Raw genomic sequence first — 13,822 nt, 5'->3', positions numbered from 1 at the left:
GTGTCAGCCTCTAGCCCTACTATCATCAAATCTACATCTGACGGTCTCCTCTCCTCCCCCTAGATGGCCTGCCTCAATCGAACCACAACTTTGTCATGCTCTAGGCCCTAGCCATCAAACATGGGAGCCAAATGCACCAGGTCGCCATCCATCTCAACCACCATCCCCTGCTTAGAGTGCCTTGCCGCCGCTAGGCTACCCAAGTCTTTCATCGATGCCTCTATCTGAAATGCAGTCGTTTCTCCTTCTCTAGAGCCCCTACTGAGAAGAAGAAGACTCCAATGCTCTTGGGGTAGCAAACACACCCATTAGAGTCTCCAGATAGGTTGGGGCTTTGCCTTTAGCTCTATTCAGGTTTGCAAGGCCTTTTCTACCATCATCGGGCCCTTTTCCTCAATCTTTGGGCTTCTCAGGTGCCCAGCCTATATCAAATTTGCTAGGTCGGGCATGCTTGGGCTAGCTTGCACCCACCCCCATAGCTTCCACTGGGCCAGTCCATGGCCCAAGTGAGCCCACAGTGCATGGGCTTTCCCCTGCTTCATGGCCCATCGCCAATAGGTCAAATCTGTTGGTGGATCGGACCATGCCTGCACCTAAGCCTGCATCCATCTCGGTGCCCAAGCTTGAGCGCACACAAATCTCTGTGCCACCCCCTGCCTTCGATCTAACCATTGATCAGAGGGGCAACCACTGCCGTGCGATCTTGGATGGCTTAATCCAACCATTAGATCCCTCTGTCGGGCTGACTCGATCTGAGCTACCCTAAGTTGGCTCCTTCTCGGGTCGGCCTAGCCTAGTTTCCACTATAGGGGTTTGAGTTGACTCGGCCTCTTTCTTTTCCATTCCTCCACCCAGCTCTGGTCTGGGCAACCACTGTCGAATAGTGACCACCCATGGCCCCAGCATCTCCTCTCCTCCGGCTTGAATTACGTTCTCCGAGCAAAGTCCAGCTGAAGAACTCTCTTCTCCACCTAATGGGCACGCTGTCAATGCATGAAAATGGCCACACCAGAAGCATACTCCATCGAGATTCTTGTATACAAATCTCTGCCATCGGGATCCCTCCAGTCTATCGATCAATAACCCCAGCCTCAACGTTCAGCCAAGATCAAGCTTGACGCAACCCCGGGCAAAGTCGAGCCACCTCCATTCCACCATGCACTCATCCATCATCGCCAGCTCACCAGCCAAACTGAGGATTCTTCGAATTGCCGCCTCCCCTCAGAGCTCCATCGGAAGCCATGGCAGCCGAACCCAAACCAACACCGATCGGATAGCTTCCTCTGAAGGGAGGAATCTCGACCACCAAGGCTCTATCGCCAAAACCTGACTGGCGAATATCCAGGGCTGGCTGCTATATCCAGGGTTGGTTGAGAGTCAAATCCCTTTCCCCAGCCTCCATAAATCAGAACAAGAGGTGGCCAACTCCAGGTTGTAGCTTGCCACTGCCCTCTTCATGCCTGCCCACTGTCGAAATTCCTTAATCCCTGCCTCCACTGCTACTCACTGGCTGAGGCTTCTAGCCACCACCGTTGAGGCCACCTAGCTCTCCGTATCCACCTGCACCTCATCCTCTGAGGGCTCAACCATCTCCAGGAATCGTTTGACAAGCTTTTCCGCTTCCTCCAATGATGGTTCTAGTGAGATCCAAATCAAGTGCCCATGCCTCGACCTCCTCCATGTCGAATCCGACTGATCTCACCCCCCTCCCTCAAGGCCCCCTAGCAGTTCTTGGTGTTGCCCGCCATCTGCTCCAGCACCGCCAACCACTGCATCCAACCTGATCACCGACGATCATACAAAAAAGTCTCGAAATACAAATCTCAAAGCACCAATAGAAAAATGTTGGGAAATATGTCCCAAAGTCAATCATCAATCTGTTGACGGTTGTGCTATTTGATGTAATTGTATATGAATTAATTAATAAAATATTTATTTGATAATTTTTATCATAAGCTTGTACATCTTCTATATCGAACTTCTGTGTTATGATGAAAGTCCTTAGGACTATTTTAAATCGATAAAAGAGGATTTATCGTTTAGTCTTTAAATGAGTTCATGATCAAATGATATGCTATTAATAAGATGATAGACATATCAAGTATAGGTCATTGTGTGCCATATAGATTGGTTGTCCTCTTAACCAAAGAGTGTGGAGATGCTAGTATGGCATGCAGGTGAAATGTAGAAGTATATTTCACTGAACGTGACCAACTTTGGAGTACTTTGTTGTCAAGAGTCACTCCGAAGAGATATGGATATAAGTGTCCCTTCGATTTGAGATCACCACGATGACTTGCAAGCAACTCATTGTGCTTTGGTGTCGGACTACTTGAATTTCTAATTCAGGATCGGAAAGTTTTTGGATACAGTCAAATACTTGTGAAGTTGGTGCATGAATCAAGATGAAATTGACTACTCCAAAAGATTAAAAAGAATACTTTATATTTCAATTTAGTAAGATCTTGACTAGGACAATCCTTGTGAGGAGTCATAGAATTTATTAGATTGTGACACATAATAGATGTACTATTAAGAGTTGATAGTTTAAACTCTAAGTCATCTTAGCATCAAGGGTCAAAGAGATGAATTATATGGTAACTATATCCAAATAGATTCTTGAGTGTTGCTTTGCATACATTCGGTCTATCCGAATATCGGATACTATTGCTAGATGGTTATTCTGATTAGTACAGGAATATGCTCTTGTGCTATCGAATTAGGTTCGAACCTATGAGATTACATACATTAAAAGTTTTCTTCGATCATATGGATAATCTGAAGAGTTTCAGTGGATTGGGACACTGGTGAAGAGTTTCCAGTGAAACTCTACTGAAGAGTCTCACTAGATGGGGACTCTGCTGAAGAGTCTCACTGGACTTGAACTCTATCATTAATGAAGAATTAATTAGTGATTAGATCACTAATTAGCTCAATTTGATTGAGTATTAAAGTCTGGATCAAGTCTGGTTGAATTGGATTCAATCAGGTTAGGTCTGATTAGGTTATGAGATGACCTAATAGGTAAGGGAGAAATGATCCTAATTTGATCGGACCTATGACTCAATTAATTTATTAATTTGATTAGATTTAATTAAAATTATAAATTTTTAATTAGATTAGATTTGATATATTTTATTTGGATCTAATTAGATTGAGTTTGAAAGAAATCCAATTGGTTAAACCTTAGAGTCCCAAATGAATGGGACACTCTCTCTTGCACCACCCAAAAGGTCTCACACCTTTTCTCACCACACAAAAGCAATTTGTACATGAGAAAACTAGAAGCTAACCCTTTTTTTGTCATCCATGAAGGATAAGATTTGGTTGGTTTTGAATTGAATTCAAAATGATTTAAATTTCAACCTAAAATCCTATCCCTATCCTTCCATACGTCGGCTTCTTTTGAAGGTGCCCATTGCGTGCGAGAAAAGGAAGTATTTCTGATTATTTTTCATACTCAATTTTCTCTGATAAGTCTCTTGTTAAGTCAGATAAGGGTGAGAAAAAATTAGAGTTAAATTAAAATTCAAAATAGTTTGAATTGCAACAAACTCCAGCTTTTATCCTATCTAACCTATTTTGTGTGACAACAATAAAAAGGCTACTTTTTTGTGCACCAAATGTAGAGAGCTTTTCACCGTGAGATACCAGAGGGAAAGAGGGGTCAAAAATCTTCTTTGGGGTATAAGGTTTGGGTGGGCTTCTATGTTTTTTGATGTGAACAAAGGAGGAGACCGATCTCCTCTTGGGTAAGAGACCTAGAACTGTTCTAGGATTTTTGGATGAGGAAAAAATTAAAGAGAAGAGAGTCTTCATCAAATTTTTCTCTATCATCCAGCATTCTCCTCTGATCCATCTTCGATATCAAAAAGATTTGAGATGATCGAAGAAGGAGATCAAGTCAGATCTGCCATCAGAAGTCAACTGCGCAAGCTAGCAATCCTGCGGAGAGCTGATCGATCTGAGGGCTTCGTGTGGACCATCCATAGAGGTCAGACATTTATACGGCTATGAATGATCAGAGAGGACTTTCAAATCTATATTTTTGATCATGAAGTTCGACTACTCATGCTCAGGTATTGGGTTCGAAATCCTAAAAGTAGTAGATTAGATCTATTACTAAATATCATTTTAGATTCAGATTTTTATGCATATAAATTCATATCATAGATCTATTTGTAAGAGTTTTTAGATTAGATCTTATATATATATATTTATAGATTAAATAATCTAATTTAATATTTTTTACTGTAAATTTTTTTTGAAATACATGAAATCTCTGCGCATCTCAACAGTGGTATCGGGGTCACGGTTCGATATGACATGATATTATATATGTTTAAATCTATAATTTAATTTAAATTAGATCTGATATATAATATTTAAATCTAAAATTAGTTATAGATTTGATCGTACAAACTGATATAAGATTGTCCTGCTGTAAAATTTATCCCTTACAGTACAAAAGACGTCCTAATTTCTACTGATCCTTATAGAATCTGATTTTAAATTAAAGTATATAAAATTTATTTATGATAATTATTATCTAATTTTGATATAATAAAAATATAATAATCAAATCTAAAATAATTTAGATTAGATCTAAATTATTTAGATTAGATGATTTGAATACCGAAGTAATCAGATTGGGTTTGTCACCAGACCGTCCGGTCATAGGAGATAATAGAGATTAGATTTCTCTTTTTTCTATTCAATTGGATCCTCATATAATGTATAGGGGTGCCATAGTTACTATATCCCATGAAGATAAATACGAAAAGAAAACTTTACTTTTCTCAAAATCTTAGGATTGTGTATATGATATATTGTATAAAAAGTAGTTACATCTAATCTTTACAAATAAAATATAGAATCATGAACATATTTAGAATAGTTCTAAAATAATTTATAATTAATTTTATTACTATTTATATAAAATTATTTTGATCTGAAATTAATATAATTATTGTAGTTTGCCTGTTGAGTCGACTCAATATTGTTTGGGTTGACTGAAGATCCTGGTCAGTCAGCTCAATTTCTATTTTGTTGACTCAATAAAATAGGCTAAAAATTATAATTAATAGTTCATCATCAATGAGTCAACTAAGTCTTGAAACTTAATCGATCAATTGTGATGAGTCAGCTCAATCTAGAGGTGAGTCAATTCAAGTTTCAGATCTAAATAATTGTATATAAAATTAATTATAAAAATATTTTATAAAATTTAAAATTATTTTCAAATATCAAATTCCTACCCATAGCTTCAAACTTAATTAAAAATTAAATTGAACCTATTAGATCTAGAATTATGAATTAAAGATCTAATGTCATTCGCATAAAATATGGATGATGGGTTTATGAGTTAGCTTGATCAGATCCTCCTAATTGGGTTAGACCCTAGGATTAGAATCAAAAATTAAATGGACTAAGAAAAAAAATTAGATTAAATCAAGATTTCTCTAAAGCCAATACAATAGTTGTGGTTGGTCGAGTTTATATCTTTGATTAGACCCAAATGAACTTTGATCTTGAGCTCAGTGGTCGAACCCAAATCCATAAGTAGATCCAATTGAAATTGATTAACCAGTTGGTATCTAAGATAAGTTTGATGGTCTTAACAGATGATCATTAATTGGAAGCTACTCACATAGATTGAGTCTATGACGAGTTAATGGCATATCCCTCCTACCTATCTCACTTACTTGGCCAACATGATGAATCAAGTTTTGATCAGATCATTTAATGATTAGAGTTGACCCATGCTTACTAAAAAATCAGTTTGACTGATTTAGGTGCCCCTAGTTCGACTTGTCTTTATCTTCGACATAACTTAGTGAAGTCAGTGAGAGGATTGATAACTTGTCAGTAGAACCGACTTATTTTTAGTCCATCCTGATCTGACTTGGTGAAGACAGTGGAAGGATTAAGATTAGTTGGTCTATGCATTTAATTCTATTATATTGTGTTAACCAAATCTTCTAAATTATTAGGTCTATAAAATGAGCTAGTTATGGTGATAACTAGATCTTAACCTCCCATTAAGGTGAATGGTAATAGGTCCATTATTTCTGATTGACATTGCAGGTGCCATCCGTCTAATATTTCTCTGAATGATAGAATTATTATTCATCATATGATGACTATTGTACTATCTGATGAATGGTTGAGTTGGTCGAGCCATACTCGGATCTGATTATTCATTAGTTAGAATCACTGAGTAGGTTTATATTAATGGTTGGACCTAATCAGGACTTTCAGTGGAGGTCCATCGCCTACTGAAATAAAATTTAGGATGAAATTAATTACTAAAAATTATTTAAAAAAATAATTGATTGAGAACCTATCCATAGATACATATGGGTTGGTCGAGCCATACTCGGATCTGTGTACAGTCTGTGCGGATTCTAATACCTGCTAAAAAATAAAGATAATTTCTTGAATTGAAGGTAGAAGCTATCAATTCGTATAAAATAATGGGAGAACCTTTAGACTAAAGTTTATATCTTTAGATTTGATTAATTTATATACTAATTAAGTCTGTATTTTTCTTTCTTTTCAGAAATAGCTAATAATTTATCGCTCCACTCACTGTTTGATAGTGATAAGCTTATTGGATCTAACTTCGATAATCAGTATCAAAAGTTGAACATTAGTCTTGAGCTCAATCTAGCTAAAAAGTTTAGAGCTGAATTGAGTCAAGCAAACTATGATCCAAATGGGCTAAAGAGAAACAAACAATTAGTTGCTGATCAAAGTGCTTATATGATAACACCTTGTAATTTCTCTATATATGACACTACTACCTGGGTATTGGATATCGAAAATTTAGTTCACATATGTAATTCATGGCAAGGACTTTAAGTTAGTAAAAAATTTGAGAACGGCAAGAGATTCCTAAATGTGAAAGATGGAAGTCAAGTTTCAATCTAAATTTTAGGAGTCGTCGAGCTTGTTTTCAAGTCTAATAGTGTCATTTTGAGTGATTATCACTATTATCCATCTTTCTTAATGAATATAATCTTTGTTGGTCTTTTGGCCAAAGATGATTATAGTTTATCAATAAAGAATAATTATTGTGATATCATTATGAATAATGTTACAATAATGTGAGGATAATTAAGAAATGACATCTATAATTAAGAAATGACATCATATTAACAAAAACAGGATAAACAGGTTAGCACAAGAGGGTATCCTCAATATCAATGATTATGAATCATTACCGACCTATGAGTCTTATCTTCTTAGAAAGATGATCAAGTCATCTTTTGTTGAAAAAGATGAATGAGCTAGTAAAATTTTAGGTCTAATACATAGTGATGTTTGTGGACCTATGAACATTAGTGCCAGAGGAGGGTATAGCTATTTCATTACATTCATAGACGGCCTATCTATGTATGGATATGTCTACTTGATGAAATATAAATCTGAATCATTTGAAATATTTAAATAATTTCATAATAATGAAATAGAGAAATAAATTGAAAAAATTATTAAGACTCTTCGATTTGACTGAGGGGGTGAATACTTTTTCAGTGAATTTCTGACATATCTTGGAGATAATGGGATTCTCTTATAATAGACTCCTCTAGGGATACCACAGCATAATGGTGTCTCAGAAAGAAGAAATCAAACTTTGTTGGATATAGTTCAGTCCATGATGAGGTTTACAAGTCTATCGATCTCCTTTTGGGGATATACACTTGAGACAGTCTGTTTGTTGCTCAATAATGTTCCGAGCAAGTTAGTTAGTAAAATACCATATGAGATATGGTTAGAGCGTAGGTCGAACCTCACTTAAGGTCTTGGGGTATTCGGCTTATGTCAAACGATTACAAACCGACAAGCTCGGATCCAGGTTCGATAAGTGTAATTTTGTAGGGTATCCCAAAAAAATGAGGGGATATTACTTTTACCTTCCTGCTGAATAAAAAGTATTTGTCAGTAATAAGATATACTTTTTGGAAAAGAAGTTCCTTAGTGAAGGAATAAGTGCCTCTAAAGTCGAGCTTGATGAAGTTCGACAAGTAGAAGAACCGACACCAGTGACTGAATTTGAACCGAAATTGACAAGATCAAATCCGGAGCCCAATATGCAAACATTCTTAAGACGATCTGGTAGAGTACCGCGTCAGCCAGACAGATACCTTGATTTTTTGATCTGGGATGGAGATCTTGTTGAGCTCGATAAGAACAACGAGGATCCAATCACCTATATGGATGCAATACAGAGGTCTGACTCTGAGAAATGGCTTGAGACCAAGAAATTCAAAATGGAGTCTATGAAGATCAACAATGTATGGATATTGGTTAATCCACCTAAAAGGATAAAATTCGTAAGGTGTAAGTGGATTTTCAAAAGAAAAGGAGACGCAGACGAAAAGGTGGAGATCTATTAAGTCTGTCTGGTTGCAAAGGGGTATCATCAACGTTATGGTATTGACTATAACGAGATATTTTCTCCTGTGGCAATGCTCAAGTCTATTCGGATCATACTTGCAATAGCGGCATATCTGAACTATGAAGTCTGGCAAATGGATGTGAAAATAGCTTTCTTAAATGGAGAGCTAAATGAAGAGGTGTATATGATACAACTTGAAAGGTTCACATCTACAGACGAATCCAAGGTATGCAAGCTTCAGAGATCTATTTATGGATTAAAGCAAGTACCTCAGAGTTGGAACATACGTTTTGATAAGGTGATCAGAACGTATGGCTTCATTAAGAATGGAGAGGAACCTTGTATACATAAGTGGGCTAATGATTCAGTAATTGTATTTCTTGTTTGTATGTGAACAACATTCTCTTAATCAGAAATAATGTCCCTGCATTACAGAGAATAAAAGAATGGCCGTCTTCACAATTCTCTATGAAGGATCTGGAAGAAGCAGCTTACATTCTAGGGATGAAGATCTATAGGGATAGATCTAAGAGGCTGCTCGGACTCTCCCAATCAACGTACATAGATATCATGCTGAAACGGTTCAACATAGAGAATTTCAAGAAAGGCTATTTTTCGATAGGTCATGAAATTTCTCTCTCGAAGAAAGATTATCTGACAACCTCTCAAGAGAGAGAGCATATGAGTAGAATTTTATATGCCTCGATAGTGGGTTCTATAATATATGCCATGATATGTACGAGATCAAATGTGACATACTCACTAGGAGTAGTGAGTAGATATCAATCAGATCCGGATGAGAACCATTGGAAGGTTGCAAAAATCATCCTTAAGTATTTGAGAAATGTTAAAGACTAGTGGCTCGTTTATAGAGAATATGACTTGAAACTCGTGGGATATACTGATTTCAATTTTTAGTCAGATCCTAATGATAGCAAAAGTGTGTTGGGATACATCTCTGTGGAGCTGTCTGCTGAAAAAGTTTCAAGCAGCACACCGTATCCGATTCAGTATGTGAGGCAGAATATATCGCAGCATCTGATGCTATAAAAGAAGCTGTATGGCTGAGGAAGTTCATTATCGAGCTTAGAATGGCACTCTCCATCAATGATCCAATTCTGCTTTATTGCGATAGTACTGGAGCCATAGCTCAGGCAAAGGAGTTGAAGGTACATCAGCAGACAAAACATATTCTGCATTGCTACCATCTATTCGAGAGATCATGGATCGAGGTGACATCGATCTTCAGAAGATCGATGGAAAGGAGAACTTGACCGACCCATTAACTAAAGCCCTTGCGGTAAAAAAATTCAAAGATCACAAAATGAAGATGGGTATATGATACTATACCGATTGGCTTTAGTACAAATGGGAGTTCTTAGGAAATATGTCCCAAAGTCAATTATCAGTCTGTTGACGGTTGTGCTATTTGATATAATTAATAAAATATTTATTTGATAATTTTCATCATAAATTTGTACATCTTCTATATCGAACTTTTGTGTTATGATGAAAGTCCTTAGAACTATTTTAAATCGATAAAGAAGAATTTATTGTTTAGTCTTTAAATGAGTTCGCGATCAAATGATATGCTATTACTAGGATGATAGACATATCAAGTATAGATCATTGTTTGCCATATAGGTTAGTTGTCCTCTTAATCAAGGAGCGTAGAGACGATGGTATGACATGCAGGTGAAATATAAGAGTATATTTTACTGAACGTGATCAACTCTAGAGTACTTTACTGTCAAGAGTCACTCCGAAGAGATATGGGTATTAGTATTTCTCTGATCTGAGATCATCACGGTATCTTGCAAGCAACTCATTGTGCTTTAGTGCCGAACTATCTGAATTTCTAATTTAAGATCGGAAGGTTTCTAAGCACAATCAAGTGCTTGTGAAGTCGGTGCGCAAATCAAGATGAAATTGACCACTCCAAAAGATTGGAGAGAATGCTTTGTATCTCAATTTAGTAAGATCTTGGCCAGGACAATCCTTGTGAGGAGTCACAAAATTTATTAGGTTGAGACACATAATGGATGTACTGTTAAGAGTTGACAGTTTAAACTCTAAATCATCCTAGCATCAAGGGTCAAAGAGATAAATTATATGATAACTATATCCAAATAGGTTCTTGAGTGTTGCTTTGCATACATTCGACCTATCTGGACATCAGGTACCATTGTTAGATGGTTACTTCGATTGGTACAGAAATTTATTCCTGTGCTATCGAATTAGGTTCGAACCTATGGGGTCACACACATTAGAAGTTTCTCTCCGATCATATGGCTAATCTGAAAAGTCTCAGTAGACTGAAACTCTGGTGAAAAGTCTCACTGAATGGAGACTCTGCTAAAGAGTCCCACTGGACTTAGACTCTATCATTAATGGAGAATTAATTAGTGATTAGATAACTAATTAGCTCAATTTGATTGAGCATTAAAGTTTGGATCAAGTCTGATTGAATTGGATTCAATCAGGTCAGGTCTGATTAGGTTTTGAGATGACCTAATCAGTATGAGAGAAATGATCCTGATTTGATTGGATCTATGGCTCAATTAATTTATTGATTTGATCGGATTTAATTGAGATTATAGGAGCCTAATTAGATTAGATTCAACATGTTTTATTTGGGTCTAATTGGATTGAGTTTGAAAGAAATCCAATTGGTTAAACCCTAGAGTCCCAAATGAATGAGACACTCTCCCTTGCGCTACCCAAAAGGTCTCACACCTTTTCTTACCGCATAAAATCAGTTTGTGTATAAGAAAACTAGAAGCTAACCCTTCTTTTGTCATCCATTAAGGATAGGATTTGGTTGGTTTTGAATTGAATTTAAAATGATTTGAATTTCAACCTAAAACCCTATTCCTATCCTTCCACATGTCGACTTCTTTTGAAGGCGCACATTATGTGCGAGAAAAAGAAGTGTTTCTGATTATTTTTCATATCCAATTTTCTCTGATAAGTCTCTCGTTAAGTCACATAAGGGTGAGAAAAAGTTGGAGTTAAATTGAAATTCAAAATTATTTGAATTGTAACAAAATCCAGCTCTTATCCTATCTAACCTATTTTGTGCGACAACAATAAAAAGGCTACTTTTCTGTGTGTCAAATGTAGAGAGCTTTTCACTGTGAAATACCAAAGGAAAAGAGAGGCCAAAAACCTTCTTTGGGGCATGAGGTTTGGGTGGGCTTCTATCTTTCTTGACGTGAATAAAGGAGGAGACCGATCTCCCCTCGGGTGAAAGACCTAGAACTGTTCTAGAATTTTTGGGTGAGAAAAAAATTAAAGAGAAGAGAATCTTTATCAGATTTTTCTCCACCATCCAGCATCTTCCTCTGATCTATCTTCGATACTAAAAAGATTCAAAATGATCGAAGAAGGAGATCAAGTCAGATCTGCCATTAGAAACCGACTGTGCAAGCTAGCACTCCCGCGGAGGACTGATTGATCCAAAGACTTCGTATGGACCATCCGTAGAGGTCGGATACTTGTGCGTCTGCGAGCGATCAGAAAGAATTTTCAGATCTACATTCTCGATTGTGGAGTTCGACTATCCATGCTCAGATATTGGGTTCGGAATCTTAAAAGTAATAAATTAGATCTATTACTAAATGCTGTTTTTGGTTCACATGCTTATCATTTTAAATTCAGATTTTTATGCATATAAATTTATGTTATAGATCTATTTGTTGGGGTTTTAAGATCAGATCTTATACATGTATTTGTAGATTAAATAATTTAATCTAATATTTTTCACTGTAAAATTTTTTTGAAATGCATATATGAAACTCCTACGCATCTCAACAAAAAATACACAACGATCATTGTTCAAATTGAAGGGATCCAATGGGTTTCATCGTGTTGATGTAGCTATTTCGAGTAGACTTCCCATCAGTAACACATGATTAAACGCTACTCAAGGATGAGTTTCATGCATGTTGGTCACACTAGCATTGGTGCTAAAAGATTTATCGAAAAAAGGTTCATGAACTCATGATCACATATTCATATCAACAAGGAAGATTGGGAGTAGCTTTGATACATGAACTCCAAGCATGATCTCTACATCTCTTCTTATTTCTTTCTCATCCAAAGGAGGTGCAGAAGAAGACCCAAGTAAATTAGGCCCATCCTGGCCCAACTACCAAGATCGATATTTTGTGGGTGAAGTCATGCCCGAATCAAAAAACACTAACTAGATCAAATCTCATCTTTATTAGATTTTGATATGCAAGCAAAAATAGAGCCATCGAAGAGCAATCCCATCTTACCCTACCCTCAACCCCCTTCTCCTTGAATTTTTGGAGTTCAAATAAAGATTTCTATTATTCTTCAAATCAAGATAAATTTTAGCACTAAATATATGAAAGAAACAACACATAAGCGGGAAGCAAGAAGTGATGCTCAATTCATGAAACTGCAAATAAAAAAAATAATCATGGCTTTTTGCAAATTAATCTTTTAAATCATCTATGTTGGGTGTATGTCTGGCCAGGACACCACCTCCCAAGATCCTTTCAGTACCACGTGATGCAGCAGGAAGAAAGAAGAAACAAAATAAAAAGAAAACAATCAAAATACGTGGATCAGCCACAAAAGGGCTCGCCTCCACGGGGCATGCAAACTTCACTATGAAAAAGAAATTTTACAAGAGGAGACCTCACCCTCAACCCTTGTACACCCAATTCTCTCTCACCTAAAGTTTCCTTCACAAAAGCTCTCTCTCTCTTGGAAACCCCTCTTAACCCCTGAAGTGCCTGGCGACCGCTGTCCAGGAGCCTCCTGCTCCTTCTCTCACAGCACGTCGACCTCTCTCTCTCTTCAATCGGGTTCGTACGGCTCTGTACGGTGAGAAACCCGAACCCCACACCCTCTGTTCGTCACAGGGCCCTTTTAAAGGGTTAAACAGAGTTTAAACCTAATTAGATTAGGTTTAAGAGTCCTAAACAAGCCAAATCAACCTCCTGGACCATCGGATTGTCACCGAAAATTACCTGGGCCCTCCGATCGCGCTCCGATCTACGGAATAGTACCGTGGACCGCGAGAAACATGTGAGAAATGCCCACGCGGTCCACAGGCCCCGTCGTGGACCGCCCGGTGCACGGTGGACCGGGGCAAAGGGGCCAGCAGGTCATTGGCCTGGGCCGGCCCGCACGTGCGGGCCTGGGCCGCGCCTGCGCGCGGGCCTGCGCGCGCCTGGGCCGCGCGCCCGGCTGGGCCGTGCGTCCCGCGCGCCGCTGCCGCCCGCCGTCGGTCGCCGGCAGTCCTCCATCGCCTCGATTCTCGTGCTGACTTCAAAAGCTCGTATCTCCTCCATCCGAGCTCCATTTCGGATGATCTTGATCTCGTTGGACTCCATTTTTTGCCGCGAACCTCACTGTGGGCTCAATGTGGACTGAATCTTGAGG

Source organism: Elaeis guineensis, chromosome 4 (genome assembly GCF_000442705.2).
Source record: "Elaeis guineensis isolate ETL-2024a chromosome 4, EG11, whole genome shotgun sequence".
NCBI lineage: Eukaryota > Viridiplantae > Streptophyta > Magnoliopsida > Arecales > Arecaceae > Elaeis > Elaeis guineensis.
Note: the sequence above shows the minus strand (reverse complement) of the source record.